At 36.0% G+C, this 12,715-nt stretch overlaps 1 non-coding gene across 1 annotated transcript; it reads left to right on the top strand.

Moving 5' to 3' along the window:
• The first annotated feature begins 10,760 nt into the window (after window positions 1–10,760).
• Window positions 10,761–10,862, top strand: LOC115932425 (small nucleolar RNA U13). The gene has a single exon (XR_004068708.1). It is a non-coding gene; the product is annotated as a small nucleolar RNA U13 (small nucleolar RNA).
• The last annotated feature ends 1,853 nt before the right edge of the window (window positions 10,863–12,715 follow it).

Raw genomic sequence — 12,715 nt, 5'->3', positions numbered from 1 at the left:
ATAATGAAAAACATGAATCCTCAAGATAAATATAAAAACCTATCCCAAAGATATTGAAGGGAAAATTCATGAACACCAGAGTAGACTTCAAAAGCAGCCATGGAAAAATATCACCTACAAAGGGACAATGACAGAAAACTCTGGCAGCAGCAAAGGCAGTCAGGAGATGTGAAATAATATCTCCAAAATGTTGAGAGAAAATCATTATCAAACTAGAATTGGGTACCCAATAAATTATCTTTGAAAAAAGAGGATCAAATAAATACATTTATACATTTAAAAATCTGTTGCCACCAATTGAACTAATAATAAAGGACTTCTGAAGTTATCCTAGAAGGACAGTCTGAGATGCATGATGAGATAGCAAGGACATAAAATGGCAAACGTGAAAATCTAGACAAATATTGTTTGTATAAAAATTGTAATTCTTAGTATATTTATTAACTCGTGAGGTTATAAAAGGATGGGACTAAAATACTGGATCTATAATAACATGTAAGTCTGAAGGAGAGTTAAATGAAATTAAGGTATTCTAAGTTATTGAATGTTTTATTAAGAAATTAATGTATTATTTTACACTTGATATTAAGTCAAATAGGTGTGGCAAAATTTCAGAGGTAGCCATTAAGAGAATATAAATAAAGTAAATAATTCCAAACCAATAGAAAACAATTGGAATACGGAAAAATGCAATCAACAACAATAAAATTAACTCATACCTCTGGAGGCAAGGGAAAAAAAAGAAAAATATGGGGTTGGGGAACAAGGAAAATAGTATAAAGTAAAATGGTAAAATCTAATGCAACATATCAATACTTAAAATAAATATAAATGGACTAAACTCACCAGTTAAAAGTTTGCCATTCTTAGTTTTTAAAAATCCAGTAACATGCTGCTTATAAGATTTACACCTGAAGCTAATTGCTACGGAAAGATGAAAAATAAAAGGATAGGCTGGGCGCAGTGGTTCACCCCTGTAATCCCAGCACTTTGGGAGGCTGAGGCAGGAGGATCACGAGGTCAGGAGTTTGAGACCAGCCTGGGCAACATAGTGAAACCCGTCTCTAGTAAAAATACAAAAAAAATGAGCTGGGCGTGATGGCAGGTGCCTGTAATCCCAGATACTTAGGAGGCTGAGACAAGGAGAATCACTTGAACCTAGGAGGCAGAGGTTGCAGTGAGCTGCGATAGCACCACTGCACTCCAGGCTGGGCAACAGTGCAAGACTCAGTCTTTAAAAAAAGAAAAAAGAAAGAAAAGAAAAAAGAAAAAGGATAAAAAATATATATACTGAACCTAAAATAAAAGTTTAAAAATAGATAAACAGAGAAATACCAACCCTGTCATAATTATATTAATATCAAATAAAAGAGTTTTTAGTATAAAAATCATTGCATTAACCAGGAAATATAAAATACTCAACATTTTTATATTTCCTGGTTAATTCAATGATTTTTCCTTTTATACACCTATTATAATAATTTCAACAAATGCAAAATGAAAACTAATAGAATACAAGGAAAAACAGACAAATCCATCATCATGCCAAAAGATTTAAACACAAGTCTATTATTGATAAGTCAAGCATACCAAAACCCAGTAAATATATGGAATATTTGAAATTTTAAACTAACAAATTTGATCTAATGGACAATTTGTCAATCACATTCATTTCATATAGACATGGAACTTTTTCAAAAAACGATAATGGACCAAACCATAAATTAAATCTCAATAAATTTCAAGAAGTTGACATACAGTCATGTTCTTTCTCCACTATTCATCTATCAATAAAATTTTTTATAACATTTAAAACCTGTAAGTCTGAAAGAAATAATGGATTCTAAAACCTTCTTATGACTAAATGATAGTAAAAATTCTTCATAACAACTGTACAATAATCAAACACTACATATTAGAATATAGAAGTATTGATAAAATACTTATATTACAAGTAAAGAAGGGCTGAAAATTCAACAATTAAATACCAACTTAAGAAGTTAGAAAAAGAATAAGCCCATTAAATATAGAAGGAAGGTGATAATAAAAAGAAAGCATCAATGAAATAGAAAAGATATAATAGGTTCAACAAAGCCCAAGTTGGCTCTTTGAAAAATATTAAAATAGATAAAACTCTGGTGAGATAAACCAAGCAAAAAGAGGGAAGGCGCAAACAACATTATGTTCCAAAAGGGGACATTAAGTTCAGACCAGCAGGGGTTAAGGACATAAAATAATAATATGAACTTTCCATACCAATAAATTTGGGAACTTGGATGAATTGGAAACAAATTCCCAGAAAAATATAATTCACTGGAAGTGTCTCAGGAAGAAAGAAAGCCTATATTTCCTGAAACAGAGAAATTGAAACAATAGTTTAAAGTATTCTAAAGAATAAAAATGCCAAAGCCACAGAGTTTAACAGCTGAATTCTAAACTTACAAGGAATAGAGTGTTTCATATATTAAAAAAGTCATGTCCAAGTTGAGTTTCTTCAGGAGAGCAAGATGATTTAGCATTCAAAAATCTATAAATGTTATTTACCATATTAATAGATTCAAGGAAGGAAAGTGGTGCTCACCTGTAGTCCCAGCTACTCAGGAGGATTGCTTGAGCCCAGGAGTCCGAGTCCAGTCTGGGCAACATAGTAAGACCCTGTCTCTTTAATTAATAATAAAGAGAAATTTTATGAGAGGCTTTTTGGTGACTTGGGCAGTAAAATATGGAAGTATAGAGTTTTCTTTCTCTCAAGTTAGGGTATCTTAATCTTTAAGACAGTTGATTTGGGAAGAGCTAGAGTTAATGAGTTGCCTGAGAATTTTCCTGTTTTAGAAAATAAAGGTGGAAGAGTTCTGTGTGCTTTTCCAGTAAATCAGTTGTCTTTATCAGCTGCTGAGCTGAAACTCTGTGTCCTTACTTAGCTTTAAAAAAAAAAAAAAAAGAAAAAAGAAAGAAACGTTCAATCCAGTCCTAGTTGGATGCCACCTTGGGATTTTATTCACCCACCACATCACAGTTTGAGGAACTGGAAAAGTTCATTTCACTCTTTGAGACGACAGACAAGGATGGCAATTTAAATAAATTTGGCTTTCCAGGAGCTAAGAATCAAATCTGCCAGCAGAGTCCAAAGAGCATCCACCATTTGCACTAGACTTTGCTAAAAATAACATGCATTTTCTGTCTTCCGCTGGCACACAATGGTGTTAAGCACAGCTACTTCAACACTGGAACAGATCACAAAAGAAGGTGATGAGTGTTTAAAAAGCTTTTAACTAGTAATATTAAACCCTTGACTTTTACCAGATGCTAGCAGCACCCTTATGGAACTTTACATATTTTCTGGCACCTGCTTTTACCCAAAAAACTTGTTGGAGGCTAAAGCACTGCTGAACATGACCTGAACTTGGAGACTGGGGCATTCATTCCAGTTCCATTGAAGTATATTTAAACAAAATACAAACTCACACTTGTACCTAAATTTCCACCAGCCCTGACTTTCTAGCCAAGTCTGGAATGCAATCTCATCTCTGCCTCTCTTAGGACACTAAACACTTTCCATTTTATAATAAGAAGTGTATGTATATTTTGTCTCCTCAACTTGAAAACAAAAAGACATCCTTTTAAATTAATATCACTATTACTATTTGTAATTGGCATTGTATGTATGTAGCTCAAATTCAAAAGTTACCAGGGATACATGGTAACCCCTAGGGATGACACCATTGTCCCCATGTACTTAATTCCTTTCCCCAGGACATCAATGTGACCAGTTGTTGGGTATTTTTCCAAAGTATTATACACCTATAGAACTATAACAATCAAGCATACAGTCATATATTCTTTATTCCTTCTTTGAAAAAATGGAAATTGTTATGTGATGTGGGGAGGATATCTGTCCTTCTACCCATCTTAGGTTCATGGCTGAGATCCTGTAACAAAAACAGATTAACAAGAGAAAAGCATACACATTTATAAGTTCTATGTGACATGGGAGCCTTGATAAATAAATAAAGACTTGAATAAACAATTAAACCTAAGTGTTTTTTTCATAGATTTCATAAAGAATGGATAGTCATGGAGAAATACGATAGGATGAATTGGTATGGTCTAATGGTAATGAACTGGGAGAAACTTAGCGGGGCCTGCCTGTTCGTATGCTTTTTGGCATCTCTTGATCTTCAGAGATAAGGATGTTCCTTTCCTTTTCCTCCAGGTACAGGAAGGGCACCTCTCACATGAGGGTCTTATGACTTACTTCAGGGGAAGGTCAGGTTCAAGTTATGTCACCACTCTTCCTCATTGTTGCTGTCATCTACTCCACCAGATCACTCCCACTCATTCTTTGATTATTTTAGCTCTGAGCTCTGTCACACTCTCCAACACTACTTCTGCCTTAGTTCTTGGAGAGTTCAGTCTCCATGAGATGATCTTCTCGTGGATCAGATGTCTTGGTTCTTTGACATCCTCTCCTCAGGAATTTGCCCTTCACCCTGCTTCTACTGTCCACTTTCTTAGACATATACCAATATCACAATTCCACACCTTCCATTTCAACATTATACTCTCTGCTCACCACCTCCATTTTTAGCTCATAAATTCTGGCACCCCAAGTTAAACAATTCTCCTATTTTTGAACTTGTAGGTTTAATGGGACCTACAACCCATTAATTTAATCATATTTTTTCCTGTGTCATACAATGCTTTTGTTCACATTTTGACCCTTACCATGTTCAAAGTCCACAATCAGGTGTTATGATCACTCCCTGGTATACATTCCCACTTCCCTTACTAAATAATTGTGTGGCACAATCTAAAGCCTTGCTAAACACAACTCTCTGCCTACTTCACACCAACACCTACACATCTGAATAACACTGAAGAAAAGCACACTGCCATGCTACCTGGTCTCACTGTGAATTCATGACCACCACCCTCAATGAGGCCCTTAACACTACTGCATTTCCCTCATCCACTGCCTCTCAAGTCATGCTTTTCTTTTCCTAGTCCACTCACTCGCTAACTCTTCTTTTAGATGACTCTTTCATACCTTCTCTTCTTTCCTTAAAATGCCGACATCTCCTTCCCATCCTCACTTTTAGCTTCACACTTCACTGAGGAAGAGAACTTCCATAAGCTCTCACCACCATATGCTGTGTCCCCCACTCCATCCTCAACCCTGCCTGTTAGAATGAATAACTTGTTGGTGCTCCTCTTAAGGCCAATAACTCTCCTCTTCTCTAAATCTTATCCCAGACTCAGAGTGTTGAACCAGCAGTTCTCCCCTCTTTGGCATCATTAATGGTTCCCTCCCAATTGGATCATTCCCATCACTGTACAATTAGTTCTCTCATTAAAAATAAAAATAACGCTTGAGCCCCTCTCTGTCTACTGCTTCATTATTGGCTCCCTTTTAGAGCAAAGCTTCTCAAAAGAATTATCTTTTCTTCCTGTCCTCAATTTCTCTCCTCCCATTGTCTCTTGAACTCAATCAGGCATTTGTCCATGTCACTTAACTGTAATTACTCTTATCAAGGCCACCAGTGACTTCCACATTGCTAAATCGAATGGTCCAAGTCTCAGTCCTCAACTTAATTGACCTATAAGCAATATTTTGTAGACACGGTTGAAACAGTTTCTTCACTTGGCTTCTAGGACCACGCATCCTCTTGGTTCTCTCTTGCCTTATTGGTTGCTCCTCAGTCTTAGCTGCTCTTTCATTATCTCCCTTTCTCAAAATTTTATAGTTCCCCAGAGCTCAGCTTCCAGATATCCCAATTTCAGACTTATTGCTGCCAGAACTGTGAAAGAATAAATTTCTACGGTTTTAAGCTACACATTGATGGCAATTTATTTGGCGGCTCCAGGAAATTAATGCATACTTCAATAAAGCTGCTTAAAAACAAACAAACCTGTACTGGTTCTTCATCTTAAGTCATGTCAAAGTTCAAAGTCAAAGTCCTTTCTGTAGCCGCTAAGACCCTGCACTATCTCCCTGGCCTTGCTTCCCACACACCTCTGCTCCGTCTGCTGCAGCCACACTGTCCTCCTTACTCTTCCTTAAATACTCCAAGCACACTTCTGCCTCAAGGCCTTTGCCCTAGGTGGTTCATCTGCCCAGAATGCTCTTCCTGTAGATATCTGCATACCTCTCTCCTCACCTTCCTCAGGTGTTGACCCAAATGTCACCTTCTCAATGAGGTCTTGACCCCTTCTTCAAAATAGCAGTTATCCACATTCTGTAGCCCCCTGGCCTGATTTATTATCCACCATTGTAGTTATAAGCATTGGACATACTTTGTTTTACTCATTCATTTTTTTTAGGATTACCTTTTCCCACCACAGGGAAAAGAAATTTGTCTTTCTCTTTGTTCACTGCTTTTTTTTTAATTTGGACAAATTTATGGCATACATGTGAAATTTTATTACATATATATAATGCGTAATGACCAAGTCAAGGTATTTAGGGTGTCCATCACCTGAGTATAATACGTTTTTATTAACTATAGTCTTCCTACTCTGCTATCAAACATTAAATTTATTATTTCTATATAAGTGTACACTTGTGTGCTTTAGCCCACTTCTCTTCAACTTTGCCTACCCTCAACTCACCCTTCCTGTTATCTTTCTATTCTCTGTCTCCACATAATCAAATATTTTAGCTCCCACATTTAAGTGAGAATATGTGATATTTGTCTTTTTGTGTCTGGTTTATTTCACTTAAGGTAATGACCTCCAGTTCCATCAGTGTTCTGTACATGACATGATTTCATTCTTTTTTATGGCCGAATAGTACTCCATCATGTATATATACCACATTTTCCTCATCCATTCATCTGCTGATGGACACTTAGGTTGATTTCATATCTTTGCTATTGTAAATAGTGCTGCAATAAACATGTGAGTGCAGGTATCTCCTTGATATATTGATTTCTTTTCCTTTGGGTAGGTACCCAGTAGTGGGATTGCTGGGTCAATCTATTTTCAGTTTTCTGAGAAATCTCCATGCTGTTTTCCATAGTGGCTGTATTAGTTTACATTCCCACCAACAATGTGTAAGAATTCCCTTTTCTCCACATACTCAGCAGCATCCATTATTTTTTGTCATTTTAATAGTAGCCATTATAAAAAGGGGTATGGGGTATGATGATATCTCATTGTGGTTTTGATTTGCATTTCTCTGATAATGATGTTGAACATTTTTTTCATATACCTGTTGAGCATTTGTATGCCTTATTTTAAGAAATAGCTATTCACATTCTTTGCTTGCTTTTTAATGGAGTTGTTTTTTCTGTTGAGTTGTTTGAGTTCTTTTTATATTCTGGATATTAGTACCCTGTCAGATGGGTAGTTTGCAAACATTTTCTCCCATTCAACAAGTTGTCCCTTCACTCTGTTTATTATATATTTTGCTGGGCAAAAAGTTTTTAGTTTAATTAGGTCCCATTTGTCTATTTTTGGTTTTGTTGCCTGTGCTTTTGAGGTCTTAGTCATAAATTCTTTGCATAGACCAATGTCCTAGAGTTTACTCTAGGTTTTCTTCTAGTATTTTTATAGTTTCAGGTCTTATGTTTAAGGCTTTAATCCATTTTGAATTGATTTTTGTATATGGTGAGAGCTAGGAGTCCAGTTTCATTCTTCTGCATGTGGCTAATTTTACCAGCACAGTTTATTGAAGAGAGTATCCTTTCTCCAATGTAAGTTCTTGTTGGCTTTGTAAAAGGTCAGTTGGCTGTAAATACATGGCTTTATTTCTCAGTTCTCCATTCTGTTCCATTTGTCTGTGTGTCTATTTTTATACCAATACCATGCTGTTTTGGTTACTATAGCTGTTCACTGCTGTTTTTACATTGCCTGGAACAGAGTAGATAATGGATAAATATTTGTGGAAGGAAGGGAGGGAGGGACGGAGGAAGGAAGGAAGGAAGGAAGGGAGATTCCCTATTCTTTTTTTCAATCAAAATGCTGGGGCCATCTTGTTATTTGATATAGGGCTTTTGTTTTTATTGTTGTTTTTGTTGGTTTAACTTTTTATTATAGAAAGTTTCAAACATACAAAAGGAGAGAAAACATATAAAGAATCTAGTGTACCTCTCACCCTGATTAACCAGCTATCAATACAAGTATGGCAAATTTTGTTTCACCTATACCCCCACCCATTCCCTATACCTCCCACCAGATTATTTTGAAGCAAATTTCAAACATATTATTTTAATTTATAAGGATTTCAGTCTGTGCCTTCGAAAGATAAGGACTAAAAAGAACAAAAACAAACCCAAAAAATCAGGCAATCTCAGTACACACCTAAAATCAATTTATAATAGTGCCTTAATATTATTCAGTAGTCAGTCTTCACATTTTGTCACTTGTCTTAGAAATGATTTTGATTTTGCTTTTTGTTTTACACTTTGATAGTTTGGATTGAGATACAAATAAGTATCATATATTCTAATTTATTGATATGTCTCTTTTATTCTGCAGGTTTCCCCTTTATTTTCTGCAAACTTAAAAAATTTTGTGATAAAACAAGCTCTGTAATTTTCCTTAGTTATACTGTAGTTTCCTATAGTCTTGATTTTGCTGACTGCATGGCTGCCCTAAAAGATCATTTAACATGTTTTCCTCTGGCCTGTGTCACTTATGAACTGGTAATTACATCTAGATACTTGGTCACATTTTTCCCCCACCTCAGGCCTTTACAGGTGGTGTTTGTATTTCTAATAGGAGGGACAGTCTCTGTTGTTTTCTTTTTTGAGGGTGATGATCATTGTCCAAATCCACTACTTCAGTAGGTTTTGAAACATAACGATAATATAATTCTATCCCATTCTCTTTTTCTTTTTCTTTTCAGTGGAAATACTTTTGCAAAGAGAAGCCCCTCTGCCAACACACCATATCAAATATCTGGTTTTTCTAGTCATTTAAGAAAGAGAGAACAAATGTTTTATTTACCTATTTTTAAATTAATAATGTGGGTTATTCCTAGCATCTTCCAAAGGGGACCAATGAGTTGTTGTGGTTATTTTAGTATCATTATAAAAATGGATATGTGGTTTTAAAGTTTTTACTGTAATAATTATCTTTATTATCATTGCTTAAGTCATCCTGTCTTTTGGCCAGTGGAAACTTATTTAGATTGACATCTGAGTCCTAGTGACACAATTCTAATAATCCTTGATAGCTTCCTTATTCCTTTATATTTTTCCTTTTTAATAGCCATTCTAACTGGGGTACGATGATAACTCATTGTGGTTTTGATCTATACTTCTCTGATTGTTAGTGATGTTGGACATTTTCTTCATATACCTGTTGGCTGTTTGTATGTTTTCTTTTTAGAAACGTCTATTCACGTCCTTTGCTCACAAAAAACTTAATGAAGTTATTTGTTTTTTTCCTGTTGAGTTGTTTGAGTTGAATATATTCTAGGCTCACCTTCCCTAGACCTGGATTCAGCCATTTCTCCAAAAAGCCCTATTTTTGTTTGTCGGCAATGGTATTTACCACAATCTGTGTACTAGTGGTGCCTTGCTGTCAGTTTGCAGCAAAGGATTAACTCAGCAGGCATGGGTTGCCCAAACCCTGTACATTCCACAGAAAGTTTAGCCCTTGACCAACTCCTGGGAGATAACTTTGAAGGCCTTGGGATGTCTTTCCTGGTAAGAATGTCTGTTTCTTTAGGACCTTGGAAGGTAGTCTATAGTACCATACCAGGTAGTCTATGCTAACAATGTGATTTTTGATAGATGCCTTGGGCCATGCAGTATCAGTTGACCTTTGGAAATTCATGCCCACATCACTAACCCCAGATTTAAAAAAAAAAAAAAAGGCTTCTGTGGTTGGCACTACCTTGTATGCGCTGCTACACATCATTGCTGGGAAAAATTAAGGCTGTCCATATGACTCCACTGGGACAGGAAAAATGGAAGCTTGTATCTTGTCTTTCTCGCAATCTGCCCTATGTGCGTTTTTCCATTGCTGATTTTAATCTGTATCTTTTCATTGTAATGGACTGTAACCATGAGTACAGCAGATTTGCTGAGTTCTGCCAGTTTTTCTAGAGAATCACTGAACCTAAGTTTGGTCTTGGGGATCCCTGACTACAGTCAGAAACTCTGTCTGGATTTCTTCAGCAGGCAGAACTAGAAAATATGTTTTTAAGATCAAAAACATCATGATTTCATACAGATATTCCAAATGAAATACAGGTCTACAGGTTCCTACTTAAACTTATCAATCTTGCATCTATATCTCCTTTCAACCACACCAAAAATACATAGTTCTCAATGAAACCAAATAATCACTTTTCTTTATCCTACAACACAGTAGTCTCAAAATAGCAATACCAACTCTACCACCAACAGTATGACTACTGAGAACAGTTCAAGGTTTTGTTTTTATGTTTGTTGTTCTTTTTGTCCTTAGGATTGATCTCAATGGGAATATATGGTCAAATTGCTGTTTTAAAGTCACGTGAAGGCTGGGCGTGGTGGCTTATTCCTGTAATCCCAGTACTTCAGGAGGCCAAGGCGGGAAGATCATTTGAGACCAGGAGTTTGACACCAGTCTGGGCAATATAGTGAGAGATCGTGTCTACAAAAAGCTAAAAAACTTAGCTGAGCATGGTGGCACGCACCTGTGGTCTAAGCTATTTGGAAGGCTGAGGTGGGAGGATTGCTTGAGCCCAGGAGGTGGAGGCTCCAGTGAGCCAAGATCAGATACATGCTCTCAAAAAAAAAAAAAAAAAAAAAAAAAGTCACTCGAGGTTGCTTTTGTAGCTTAAGTGTGATGATTGAGTTTGCATGTGCATGTGTGAGATGTGCCACCCTCGAACCTTATTACAGCATGGGCACATTACCCATCTGACATGAAAAAATATAAAATAAAATAAAGTCATTTGAAATTATTTTTCTTTGTTTCATAATGGTGTTTACTGGCTACACAAATATAATCACATTTTATTTTTGCTTTGGGGGATTATGTATTTATTTAATTTTGTTTTACAATTAAAAAATAATTTATGTTTCTAAAGACAAATCTTTGGAACATTCAAAGATATTCCTCCCTCTCCTCTTCTATACAGCTATTTAAAAATAGTTTTTATTCCCTTATTGGTTTTTATAATGTAAGCAAATGCACACCTACAGAGATAGGTAGATAGGTTCTACTCTTTCTTTTATATGTAAATGGTAGCTTACTACACATATTTTTCTTCACTTTGCTTTTTTCATTTAACAATATACCCTAGAGATCACTTACTGTATAGAGATAATCCCCATTTTACACTGCAGTGTATCATTATGTGGCTGAAGCATTGTTTATTTAACTATTGTGCTATCGATTCTGACTGATGCCAGTCTTTTGTTATTACAAATAATGCTGTAACAGTACCTTATACATACATCTTATCATATTTTTGCTACTGTGGCTTTGGGATAGTGTTCTAAAATCTAGATTTCTAAAAGATAAATTTCAGTATGATTGCCGAGTCAAATGGTAGATGCACATATAATTTTGCTAAATTTCCCCCTATTCCCCTCCATCATCATGATGCCATCTTTTATTCCTACCAACAATGTAGAAGAGTGTTTGTTTCACCCTAGCCTCACCAATAAAGTATGTGGTCCAAATTTTGGATTTTTGCCAATCTTACTGGTGGGAAATTGTATCTTAGTGTAGTTTCAATTTGCACTTATAAGTGAATGATGTTGAGCATCTTTTCCCAGGGTTAAGTGTAATTCTCACTTCTTTTCCTGTGCATTGTCTGTTTGTGTCTCTGATGAGACTTTTCCTCATGCTTCAAGTTATTATATTTTTGTTAACTAACACAGCCTTAAATTCTAGCAAGATCTGAATATGCCAAAGAGACCTCAGGTCATATGGAAACTCAATTGGAGGGTGGGGTATGGGGACCATGGAGTATCACAGACATGTACTTAGCACATGGACAAAAACACAAAGATTTTCAAATATTAATTAGAGTCTTGAATTTTAAGAAATATTGGATTTCTTGGATATTTAAGTTTATTTTATTAATTCATTAAGTCAAGTAATATTTGTTGAACACACGCTATGTCCAAGCACTGTTTTAGGCACTAGAGTTACAAGAGTGAACATCTTTTCCTTCCTCAGAAAGTAATGGAAAAAGAAATGACGTTATTCTCCTGATTCAGGCTGAAAGACCACCTCTAAAAGAATAGACTATTCTTTCATATGATTTTCCCCATATTCCCATTTGGCATATTCAGAAATTGCAGGTCAACCCCACTGATAAGTCAAAAGCAGAGGTAAAAATATTGGTTTCTTCCATACAGATGACTGTTGGCGCTAGAAGAGGATCTTGAACCTCTTCCTGACTGATTCTTTTATCAATAAGAGGGAAAAAAACTCCAGAGACCTTGCCAGTGTTCAAAGTCACACAAAGCCGGAGCACCTGGTTTTTAGGTCTTCCTCAATTATTTCCATGGCATCAAACTTGTAGAGAAGCTAAGGGAGCAGAAATAACACAAATGCAACCCTGCTTTTTGGTCCTGTCGGGTCTGGAAAACAACCCTTATTAATGAGACCTTGAGTGATATTTGATGGTGGCATTGTTTCTCTGCTCTGCTTAACTGTTCCCCCGCCAAGCCACAGAGCTCTCCTCTGTCATGGAACAGGTTCAAAGGGACTGCAGGATGTTTTTAGTTTCATAAAAAAGACAATGAAAGCCAGTTAGAGAAAA

This window comes from Gorilla gorilla, chromosome 1 (assembly GCF_029281585.2).
Source record: "Gorilla gorilla gorilla isolate KB3781 chromosome 1, NHGRI_mGorGor1-v2.1_pri, whole genome shotgun sequence".
Taxonomy (NCBI): domain Eukaryota; kingdom Metazoa; phylum Chordata; class Mammalia; order Primates; family Hominidae; genus Gorilla; species Gorilla gorilla.
This window is presented reverse-complemented; position numbering and strand designations above follow the sequence as displayed.